This window comes from Dermacentor albipictus, chromosome 3 (assembly GCF_038994185.2).
Source record: "Dermacentor albipictus isolate Rhodes 1998 colony chromosome 3, USDA_Dalb.pri_finalv2, whole genome shotgun sequence".
Lineage (NCBI taxonomy): Eukaryota > Metazoa > Arthropoda > Arachnida > Ixodida > Ixodidae > Dermacentor > Dermacentor albipictus.
The window spans coordinates 144200915-144212451 of record NC_091823.1 but is presented as its reverse complement, the minus strand read 5'-3'; the positions used below and the strand labels follow the sequence as shown (position 1 = coordinate 144212451).

Here is an 11537-nt window from a genome sequence, read left to right as displayed (position 1 = left end):
TAATGGTTGTGGTCAACAAAAACAACAAAAAAGGCGTCTTTCGATTCTTCTCATCTGCACTTGTGGGCACGCAACAAATCGCGAGCGGCAATGATAGCAGCCACGTTTACACTGATACGTTAGAAGTGTACCCTATTCATTCGCCGACGTTTGTAACGCAGCTAAGATATTCGCCCACCCTTAGCGGAAACGTGCCACATTAGGACAGTGGTGAAGACAAATGCCGCAGTTTCCGCAGCATGCCCACCATGTGTTCCTATGTCACTGGCAGCTAAGCGCGCCCATCTGTTTCTGTCCCCTCAAAGTGGGCATGGCTATGTTATTGCCGCAAACTTGCCGATATTATTCATTACTAATATGGAAGAAACTGTTTGAATGCACTGTAATGCACTCACAAGAAGAAAAACGCATTCGGCGCGTTCGGCTTGCTCTGCCGGCCACCATTTTTTTTCGTGTCCTGCACTACATACAGCAGCAGCCGCCTATTTGTTGACCTGTTTCATCCCGTAGTAAATGCCAGATAATATATTTTTTTCTTTTTGCGGGAAATTTAACCAGCATAATGATCTCACCCCTGAATTTGAGTCAATTTTTTTTACAAAAAAGTGCGATCATTATGCGAGTAAATAGGGTAACACACTGAATTTTTAGCCTGTAAAGGGGTTTTATACAAATGGGGGCAGCCAACTCTAGTGTGACAATAAACAAATATTTGTTCTCACAATATTGAAACCAGTCATAAAATATATCCTCACAAATTTGGAAATGAATAACCAAAGAACATTGCTGATTGTCTTATTGGTGTCCTAAACAAGATCTTTTGATGTTTATAATTCCTAGTTTAATTCACTTTCTCTAGTAAATGGGCTCTGACCTAGACTACTCAGTGTAGGAGACTAACCCAGACCTGGAAGCCAATATTTAAATCTGAAATAAAGACATTCATCTCACGAACACGTCACTGCTATGTCATCAGAAGCGTGCATCCATGGACATATAGTCTGCAAAATAATTTTTACATGATCTGTACTGTTACTCTCGCACTAATAAATTAGGAAATGCACTTGCTATTTAAAGCACTGCTGTAAACCTTTGTGTTTGAGAAATGCAATACTCAAAAGCGTAACACAACCAATGCGTGCATGAAACCTACGATGCCTTTGACATTCGTCAGTGTGGCAAATAGGCACTGAGAAATGCCAAGGGCATCATAGCTTTCCTGTTTGAAACCTTGTATGCGAGTACATTACTGGTATCTTTGCAGTGAAAGGAAGTTGCATTATTATCAGACTTATGAGGGGAACTCATGTTTCTCTAGTTTAATATTTTCTTTTTTGTGCTCCTATATTCCTGACTTTTCCAAGAATAATGGGTGTTTGAAATAAGTACTCTATATTCCTCTTAAATTTTTCCTGCACAAGAGCCCACGTTAGGTTACACTTCTTGAACACTTTGCAGTGCTGTAGATTATCAAAAGAAAGAAAAAAATGCGGTAAGTTTGCATTTTAGCCTTCTGTGTAACAAGTATGAACCTATCAATTACATATACAAGTACGAAACAACTACGAAAAACTGGGCATCAAGACATACATTATAATACCAGGAATCGATGGTGAGAATTCTAATAGAAAGGAACCATTAAAAACTAGGCACTAAAGACACATATTAATTATAATAACACAAGTATTTGCTAAGAATTTGAAGAGACAAATAGAATGTTTCTTCAAATCACTCCACCCCAACATTCATCCATGGTTCGATGAGTGACCACAGTTGGTGATGCTGTTCGGATAAGTTGCAGCTGAGGTGCAGCTGTGAAATAGGTGGAACATGTAGAGGGGTCACCAAAGGTTGCACGCTGGTTGCACAGCAGGTTGCCTTGATCTCCGGACTCACTCGACACTCATGCTTTGAGCCTGGTTATAGGCCGTTTGCAAAAAGGCCTGGCCCGAGTGTGCGGTACGGCTTTGGTAAAATTTCGAGGCAACCTGAAAAACATAGATCGATATCTATAAGCACCACAATATTCTTCACCATAGGGCAAACCTCTAGTTTACCATCGGAACATAGCAGATAATGAAAACAGACACAAGCTACCAGACTTCAGGTATAAAAATGTGCAAAAGTGTAAATGAGTGTGAAGAGCTGCTTATAGGATGGAATGTTTCATTTTGTCTTTTGTAGATCAATAATAGTATCTTAACATAAAGTCAAGTTTACTTCGCCCTCCCTAAAAAACTTAAATTATGGGGTTTTACTTGCTAAAACCACTTTCTGATCATGAGGCACGCCGTAGTGGAGGACTCCGGAAAGTTCGACCACCTGGGGTTCTTTAATGTGCACCTAAATCTAAGTACATGGGTGTTTTCGCATTTCGACCCTATCGAAATGCGGCCGCCGTGGCTGGGGTTCGATCACGCGACCTCGTGCTCAGCAGCCCAACACCATAGCCATTGAGCAACCACGGAGGGCATGGCCCTCCCTATTTGTGTAAGTAGGCTATTCCATGCGAGCTGTACCAACCTGGCACACGACCATTTGAAATTTTTTTTGAAAAACTGGAGGCCCTTCAATATAGCGCAAATGTTAATTTCAAGAAATACTTAACTTAAAAAGTTTTTTTACTGGCGCAAGCACTAAGTGAGATTTTGTGTAATACACCAATCTATGCATCATAAAAGGCATAGCAGAAAAATTGGTTCCTTCATTAAGGGGGCCAAATTTTTCAGGACAATAAAGAGAGGCCTTACACCAAAAATTGAACTGCTTATTAGCCACTGCTCAGTTTATTATGGGTCATTAAAAATGGACAAAATGGCCTATTAACTTTATTTTCATGAATCTGGCTTACAGCAAAAGCTGCAAATTTATGTAATCCACATATTTAGGAGTTGTGCTGCATGCAAAAACTGGTTTCAGGAACATAAATTATGCAGCAGTGCACAGAGATGAGGATGAACTAGCAAAAAAAGTCAGTTTTGGTGTGTTTATCGGCATACTTACTATTGAGGCAGTCCTAGTAAATTTATGCCCACTACCATGTATGAGTGTACACTGTATTGTTTTTAGATTGCTAAAGCTTTATCAAAGCAGTTTTTTGTTAAGCAAGAAAAAAAATTTTCCAATGGTCTCCTACTTGTTTCAAAATTTGCAGCGCATTTCGTGTAATCCGCATAGCCTTTTGGCGGCTAAGGCAAACTGCATGGACTTGAGCATCCCTGCACAGATAGCAGGGAGTCTAAACTGCTTTGAAGTGAACTCTTTCATTGCTGAGTGGCTACAAGCCACTTCACTCAAAAAGTTGCCACTTAATCACATGTATTTACCTTAATCTTTCTGTCGGCTTCCATCCTGCTTGGCATCATCACGAAGGCTGCCAACTCCCTAGTGGACGTAGTCAGGACACGGTGGTGGCAGGATGCAGTGGCAGGAGCCGCCAAAGGCTTCGAACTCTCTAGTGGACGTAGTCAGGACACAGTGGTGGTAGGATGCAGGGGCGGGAGCCACCAGAGTGTACCTGCAGCAAATTTGCACAAATGCTCTTAGTCCTACCAAGTCACAATTTACAAGAAAAGTTAAGCTGTCTGTGTAAGATGGATACCAATACAAATAAATGTAAACAGTTAGGTCCCACAAGACGACTAGAACATCGACAAAGAAGAAATGGTACTTATGCTTATGAAAATCCAAGCAATGAAAAAAAAAGAATGTGCATCCGATTTGTACATGGAAGCTCAGTGGAAACCCGAGCTCATGCCATCAAATGATCTGCTAGTCAACTGCAAGCCTCTTAAAATGTCACTGTATATTTTTTACACGCACTATGTTAAGCTGCATTAAAACAAGTTCAGCATCTCTAAATATAAGTAATCACGAAGCAATTCAATTAATGAATTCCAGTGGTCGATAATGCAACAAAGTGCATGCTCTGATGAAGCTGGCCAAATTGGGTAGTGACAAATAACAATGTGGTTCTCTACATCTTGTTTTTTTGGCTTTCGCTGTAGCATTAAAATACACAGGAAATTTCACATTCCTGACATTTAACCCTGCTAATTTTTATTCCATAATGCATAATACTTCAGCAAGAGCAATAATGCTGTCTTTTAATCATAAATAGTGATAGAACAAGAAATTTTACTGGAGCTAATGTTTTGACAAGAAAACTTATCTCCTTCTTTTTGTCGAAACATTGGTTCCAGCGATGCTCCTTGTTCTACGGCTCTTCATCATTTTAAGTCTCTGTTTTCCTGTGTACCTCTGTACTTTCAATGTTGTATCAATGAAATTGTAATAACGGAGAATTAGTAAATGTAGCTGATGAAGAACTTGGGCTTGTTGGTAGACAATGACAGAGTAACTGCGCAACATAGAGATATGAACAAAGGAGGCTTATGTGTGCCGTCTCCTCAAGTCATGTCTCTCCTTTGGACAATTACTCTATCTCGATGTAAAAGTATTACCTTTTGCACAATAATGCTGAAATGAATAAAGGCCAGGAAAGTGGACACAAAAATTACAACAAATAGCATCATATGCTAATGAGATATGCGAAAGTGCCTGCTACGATCTGTCTCACCCATAATGTGCTGGATAAGATGGCGTCTTCTGGATGTTGGCATTTCTTGAATACCTAAAATAAAGTACATTTCAAAATTACAAAAATACACAGAACACCAGAAGCAGAGGAGATAACGCATTGTTTAGTAAAAGAAAGTAAACTAATCTCTGATGCAGTGCAGACGAAATTTCCTTTATTAAATTAGTAGAATAGTACACCACACTTCCATTTCATTCAATGCTGTGAGCGTTTCTTGGTACAAGAAAGAAAGGTATTTCTGCATGAAAACAGTAAAATAATCATAGCCTTCTACTTTTACAAAATACGCGACAGTGACTAAGCCAACTACAGCAGTATATACTTAAAATTGTTATACGCACATTACAATAGCCAAGACAGGATAAACTTGGGTTTATATGCAGATCACCAGGAGGTACCACTTTGCAATCAATTCATTTCTGCTTGCCAAATATCTGCACTAACATAAGACTACAAATAAAAAGACCCTCTTTTTCATAAAACACCGGACTCAAAATAGAAAATCCAGTAGGAATACCACATCTTCTGTGCATAACACAGCCAGGTTTTGTACGCCTAGTAGGATTTACTATATAAAGGTTGCAGCAAATTCATGCTTTTAAATATTTACCACCATGAAAATAAAGATTACATAAAAAATAATAACATTATACATCGGCTTACATTGTCAGCTAACGTGTTTTGTGTTTTCTACTTACAACCAAATGCACATAAATTTTTTTCTGTTTCAGCGCTTTTAAAGCGCTGTGTCTGTTCGCTTGTGCATGCTTGTGCAGCTTTACCGCTCTTAAGATATCTGTGCTGCCACATCGCCTCACACTGCCATACAGCGTTGTAGCGCTTTTATTATTCGCCGTAATATACCTAATGCGCTAGTAAATCTTCAGAATACACAAGCTGTCTTTTCGATTACCTGTCTTCGCCAGCGAAAGTCACACTGGTGCTAGTATTGTATCTACACTTCAAGTTACGCAGTACTTGATATTATACGGATTTTTCGATGCGACAGGCCACTCGTCACCGGAGTCGCTAAGAATGGTGTTTCTCCTGGCAGTACAGCTTTGCAATAATTTCAGATGCTCTCCTGAGGCTTCCGTCTGCCAGTAGTATTTTCGCATACATACGCGCACGCAAGCCCAAGAAACGTCTGTGAATTGCCAAGAGAAACGTGGCGCAAAATGTAGCCATACCGGAAGGGCCGAGTCCGCGCCGTTTGTAAACTCGGAACAAAAGTTGATATGCTTACCTGAGACGTTAAGATAAATATGGCACAGGTCACAGGTCCCCGCTGGTAGTGGTTCGTATGCATCTGGTCGTCTCTGTCCGTTGCGATCTCCCATATCACAATGAAAGATGCAGTGCAAACCGAAAGACGAAATCGGCGATACGCTGCTGCTGGCGGCGGTCCCCTCGTCGCAATCACACAGCACGGACAGAAGCTCCCACCGTAACTTGCCGCAACGCTTGGTTGCAGTCGCCCCTAACGCAGCGATTTCAGAACCACTCAACGACAACGCACTCGCGCGTGATACAGCGCAACTTTAAAATGGCGTCATGCTATTGACGGCTTCGGCTTTGGATCATTTTGTATCTGCACAACTGAGCAAAACAGTTGCGCTAGTTTCGGTTTTGTTTCCTCGGGTTGAAATAAAAATTGTTTTGCTCACTGACAATTTTACGTCACTTAAGTAATGTTCACGAATGAAACAGCCATGAATTTAACACGCGCGTTGAAATACCCGCTACGTTCACTTGGCAGAAGCAAAATTTGCTCGTCCGAGCGTGGTTACGTTTGAAATATCTATCGGGGGGCTGTCGGAGCATGCTCGAAGTGTGAAGACGCGGCGTAATTGTCCTTAATTTGCTTAGCTATAACAGTGCGGCTGCCCTTTATTTCTGTCGAGTGCAGTTTGCTCTGATGTGAGGTAGAATTTCAAAGGCGCCCATGTTACTGAATTATCTAGTGCACCTGAAGCTGCCAGAACTCCGGTATTTCCTCCACAAGTTCTTGCGACTGTGTGCCGTTGTCACCAAATGCGAGCGTAGTCATTTGGCGGAGATTTAGCAACACATTTTCTAGAACTATCGTTCACCGCTCTATCACGACATGGAAAAGCAGCGTGGTTGGTCCTTAGTAAAAGTTTTTATTTATTGCGAATTTTGCGATAGCAATTATATGGACACAACCGTCGAAATATATCTGTCGGTGTTACCGTGAGCTTTCGTATAGTCAAGTGCGATAAGATCCTATCCTGCGCCGTTGGCTGTTCGCGTTAAAGGAAGTGTTTGAGGCTGAGCCGGGCTCGATGGGCGCCCCAAGTATCTATAGGAGGTCACGTGATAAAGCGCGCGCAAGCCGGGAGAGGGATGCGCTTGTTTAGCGCGCTTCTCCTCCTCTAACCGTTGCTCTAGCCCGGTCTTGCTCCACCCTCGCTCTGTTTTGGTGATAATTTCCGATGGACGCAAAGCTGGGGGGAGGGGGGGGGGGGGCGCTCAGATAACGCAATTTTGCGGAGACGCTTTGACGGAAGAGGCAGCAGAAGCGTTCGGTCCGCTCTGTTCGCGCCCTTCGTCACGCCAACGCTGTGACAGCGAGTGTTCGCCGTCATTGAGTGAGATCTGTTGTTTGCACGTACGCGCGTGAGCCAGTGCTTCCTAATTTAAGGAGTAAGCGAATGTTTACTGCAGTTTATTCAGCCGATGAAACTACGAACCTTGGTTCGAGCAATAGTTCGTGCAGTGGTTCATGCAGCATTGGGGCGAAACTGCTGTATTTTTGTTTTTATATTTCTAGGGGGTTCCAAAGCAGTGTTGCGTACGCTAATATTTGTTTCTGGCCGCGGAACGCAACGCAGTGCGGTAGCCCAGTGGCTTTGGTGTTGCGCTGCTGAGCTCGAGGTGACGGGTGCAATCACAACCGCGGCAGTCGCATTCCAACGGGGGCAGAATGCGAAAACGCGCGTAACCGTGCATTCCGTACACGTTAAATAACCCGAGCTGCTGAAAATAAATCTGCAGCTTTCCATTACCGTGCGCCTCATAACAAGATATTGATTTTGGAACTTAAATCTTCAAAATTTAGTTTAAGTCGCGGAATTACATTTACAATCGACACTATTGACTGCACCTACTGAACTTATCTCTTTGCTGTGCTCTCTTTAGTAGCCAATACTTTTTTTTTCAGATTTACTTATGGTCAGAATCCAGTGTGACAAATCCAAGTTTTCCTTATCATGGGAATCCAGCTATTGCTTAAGCGTGTGAGGTATCAACAAACATGGTCAAGGAAAATCATTATATAGAGTTCGAAGTAATTGCAGAACATGACAAGGATGAAAGAATGATACACGGCATTACAACCAGGACAGGAACCCGAGGGCCTGCCTAAAACAGAAGAGTTTATCTGGTATTTCTTCTCCTGCATTAAAATCTTTCTCTCGCCAGACTCATCTCGAATATCAGAGGAATGGCGATCTTCCATGACTCTTAGCGTGCTATTGAGAGTCAAACGACCCATGCGGGAATGTTGACTCTTCTTTCTGACTCTACTCGCGCAAAAGTGGGTCTTCGGAAGAAAAAAGAGAGTCAAGTTGCCGTGACTCACTTTTTACTCTCTTTTTTCTTAGAGTGCCCCTTCTGCAACCGGTCGCTTCGCTTCGGGAAACTAGGCGGTGCAGCTCCCGAAGGTGAAGCTACAACTACGACCCGGCCCACAAATCCTATGTTGACCCTGCCTACATGTGGAAACCTACTGGACATTGAAGTTGATTGCGTTCCTGTTAGATCTCTCGTTGATACAGGAGCGCAGCTTTTAGTTATGAGCGCTGCTCTCCGCCGAAGGCTCAAGAAGGTTCTGACTCCCGCCGTACTGGGCACTGTGTGAGTCGCCGATGGCAGTACTTCACCTATGCTTTGAATGTGCACAGCACGTGTGACCATTGGGGGCCATTATACATTTGTTCTATTTATCGTCCTTGAACACTGTCCGCAGGACCTAATTCTCGGCCTTGACTTCCTTTCGAAGCACTCTGCCCAAATTGACTGCTCCGCAGGTGTTGCACAGTTGGATCTGCCGCTTCCTGCAGACACAACTTGTGCTTCACACCACTTGTGTTCTGCTGAGTTTGCAAGGCTGTCTCCACAAGCGGCTACAAATGTCCTCCTGACGCCCTGTCCTCCCGTGCCCGATGGCGACTACGTAGTGTCGCCGCTTAATGACGTGGTTTTGTCGCGCAATATTTCCCTGCCGAGCACCTTAGTCGGGATCCGCGAAAACTGCACTCGCATGCCCATCCTCAATTTTGGATTTTCGTCCCTTGTGCTGCCACACGGTATCGCCCTAGCGCATATCACTCCTTTGGAAGAATTTGAGGTTTCTTCTTTGCCCTCTGAATCCTTCCTCAGTACCAATGGACCATTGTCGCCCACTCCTCCGTACTCGACGCCTACGGACAATTTTTCCAAGGTGATCGCACCCTGACCATCCTTCCGCGCAAACAGCAGCTCTTCGTCACCTCCTGTCATCTTATCGGGACATCTTGGACTTGGACGACCGTCGACTAGGCCAGAGATCTGTTGTCACGCATCGCATGAACACCGGTGACGCCAGCCCCATTCACAGGTGGCCATATCGTGTCTCCGCAACAGGAAGGGACATCATAGATAAAGAGGTAGACAGGATGATGGACAAGGACATCATTGAACCTTCAATTAGCCTATGGGCTTAGTAAAGTTGTCTTAGTAAAGAAGAAAGGCAACTCGTGGCGCTTCTGCGTTGACTACCGTCACCTCAACAGGATAACAAAGAAGGATGTTTATCCCCTGCCTCGTATTGATGACGCTCTTGACTGCCTTCACGGATCCCAATACTTTTCATCAATTGACCTTCGCTCCGATTATTGGCAGATTAGGGTCGATGAGATGGACCGCGAGAAAACCGCCTTCGTCACACCGGACGGTCTGTACCAATTTAAAGTCATGCCGTTTCGACTATGCAATGCGCCAGCTACATTCGAGTGCATGATGGACACTCTCTTGCGCGGCTTGAAGTGGTCTACATGCCTGTGTTACCTCGACGGTGTGATTTTGTTTTCGCCGAACTTTGAGAACCATCTGCTCACAACCATACTCACAACCATACTTTCCGTGTTTCGCAGGGCTGGCCTTCAGCTACAGTCTTCCAAGTGCCATTTCGGTCGCCGTGAAATAACATGCTCGGTCATCTCATAAACGACGCCGGAATCCAACCTGATCCACAGAAAGTTCACGCCGCGCGAAAGTTTCCTGTACCTTGTTCCGCAAACGATGTCCGTAGTTTTCTGGGCTCATGCTCTTATTTCCGGCGATTTGTGAAAATTTTTGCCGACATAACTCACCCTCTCACTGACCTTCTTAAGCAAGACGTCTCTTTCTCTTGGGGACCACTGCAGGAGAAAGCGTTCTCTACCTTGATTGAGCGCCTTACAACTTCCCCAATTCTGTCGCACTTTGAACCTTCTGCGACCACTGAAGTACGAACTGACGCGAGTGGTCATGGCATCGGCGCTGTCCTCGCTCAGCGTCAACAGGGCCAAGACCATGTCATCGCTTACGCTAGCCGCCTTCTTTCTACGCCCGAGCGAAATTACTCCATTACTGAGAATGTCTCGCGCTCGTATGGGCGGTCACAAAATTTCGGCCGTACCTTTTCGGTCGGAGCTTCTGCGCCGTAACCGATCATCACACCCTCTGCTGGCTCTCCCCTTTGAAGGACCCAACTGGACGACTTACACGTTGGGCCTTGCGTCTACAAGAATATACATTTTCTATTATGAATAAGTCAGGGCGCCTGCATAAAGAGGCTGACTGCCTGTCCCGCAATCCCGTGGATCAACCGGAGGATACCGATGCAGACTCGAACATCAGTGCTCTATCCCTCTCCGGCTTCCTGCATATTGGCGACGAGCAGCGCAAAGATCCTGTTCTTCGAACACTTATGGAACGCCTAAGGTCCTCGCCCAATGACCCGTCCCTCGGGATGTTCACCTTGCGCGATGGAACTTTATACCGTCGTAGCGTTCGTCCTGACGACCCGGAGCTCCTCCTAGTCGTTCGCAAGCACATTCGACTAGCCGTGCTCGAGCAACTTCACGACGCTCCTACTGCTGCAGAACTGGGCAACACTCGTAGATACGACCGCCTACGGTGACGCTTCTTCTGGCCCGGTATTTATCACTTTGTGCGCCGTTATGTCGCTTCTTGCAACCTGTGTCAGCGCCGCAAGACGCCTGCTATGCCTCCCACTGGTTTGCTGCAAGCACTTGATATCCCTGCAGAGCCCGTCTTCCGGGTGGGCCTAGACCTCCTTGGCCCCTTTCCCATTTCCAGCAAAGGAAACAAATGGATTGCTGTAGCAACCGATTATGCCACGAGAAATGCCATCAAACGAGCGCTACCAACCTGCTGCGCTACAGATGTCGCCGTCTTCTTACTATACGACATCATCCTGCACCATGGCGCCCCTCACCAGTTGCTGACGGATAGTGGCCGCTACTTTCTATCGAAGGTCATCGACGATCTGATGCGCTCCTGTTCTACAGAACACCAGATTACTAACGCGTACCACCTTGAAACGAACGGCCTCACCGAGTGATTCAACCGCACGCTAACTGAAGTGCTGGCCATGTACGTTTCCGACGATCACCGCGACTGGGACGTCGCTTTACCATACATCACTTTCGCATACAACTCGTCCCATCACGACACTGCCGCATTTTCACCATTTTACCTGCTGTACGGCCGCGACCCCACCTTGCCCTTTGACACGTTGCACCTTCCGCAATACAGTCACCCAGCACCAGTTACGCTCGCGATGCTATTGACTTAGCCGCCCAGGCCCGAGAAGTCTACCGTCATCGCCTCACAGTCTCGCAAGCTTCTCAAAAGCGACGCTACGACC

The 11537-nt window shown here is 45.1% G+C and overlaps 1 long non-coding RNA gene across 1 annotated transcript; it reads right to left on the bottom strand.

Moving 5' to 3' along the window:
* Nucleotides 1-1744: 1744 nt before the first annotated feature.
* Nucleotides 1745-6168, bottom strand: LOC135905318 (uncharacterized). The gene is made up of 4 exons (XR_010565381.2): nt 5847-6168; nt 4580-4633; nt 3327-3517; nt 1745-1988 (listed from the first exon to the last, which is right to left on the bottom strand). It is a non-coding gene; the product is annotated as an uncharacterized lncRNA (long non-coding RNA).
* Between the last annotated feature and the right edge of the window lie 5369 nt (nt 6169-11537).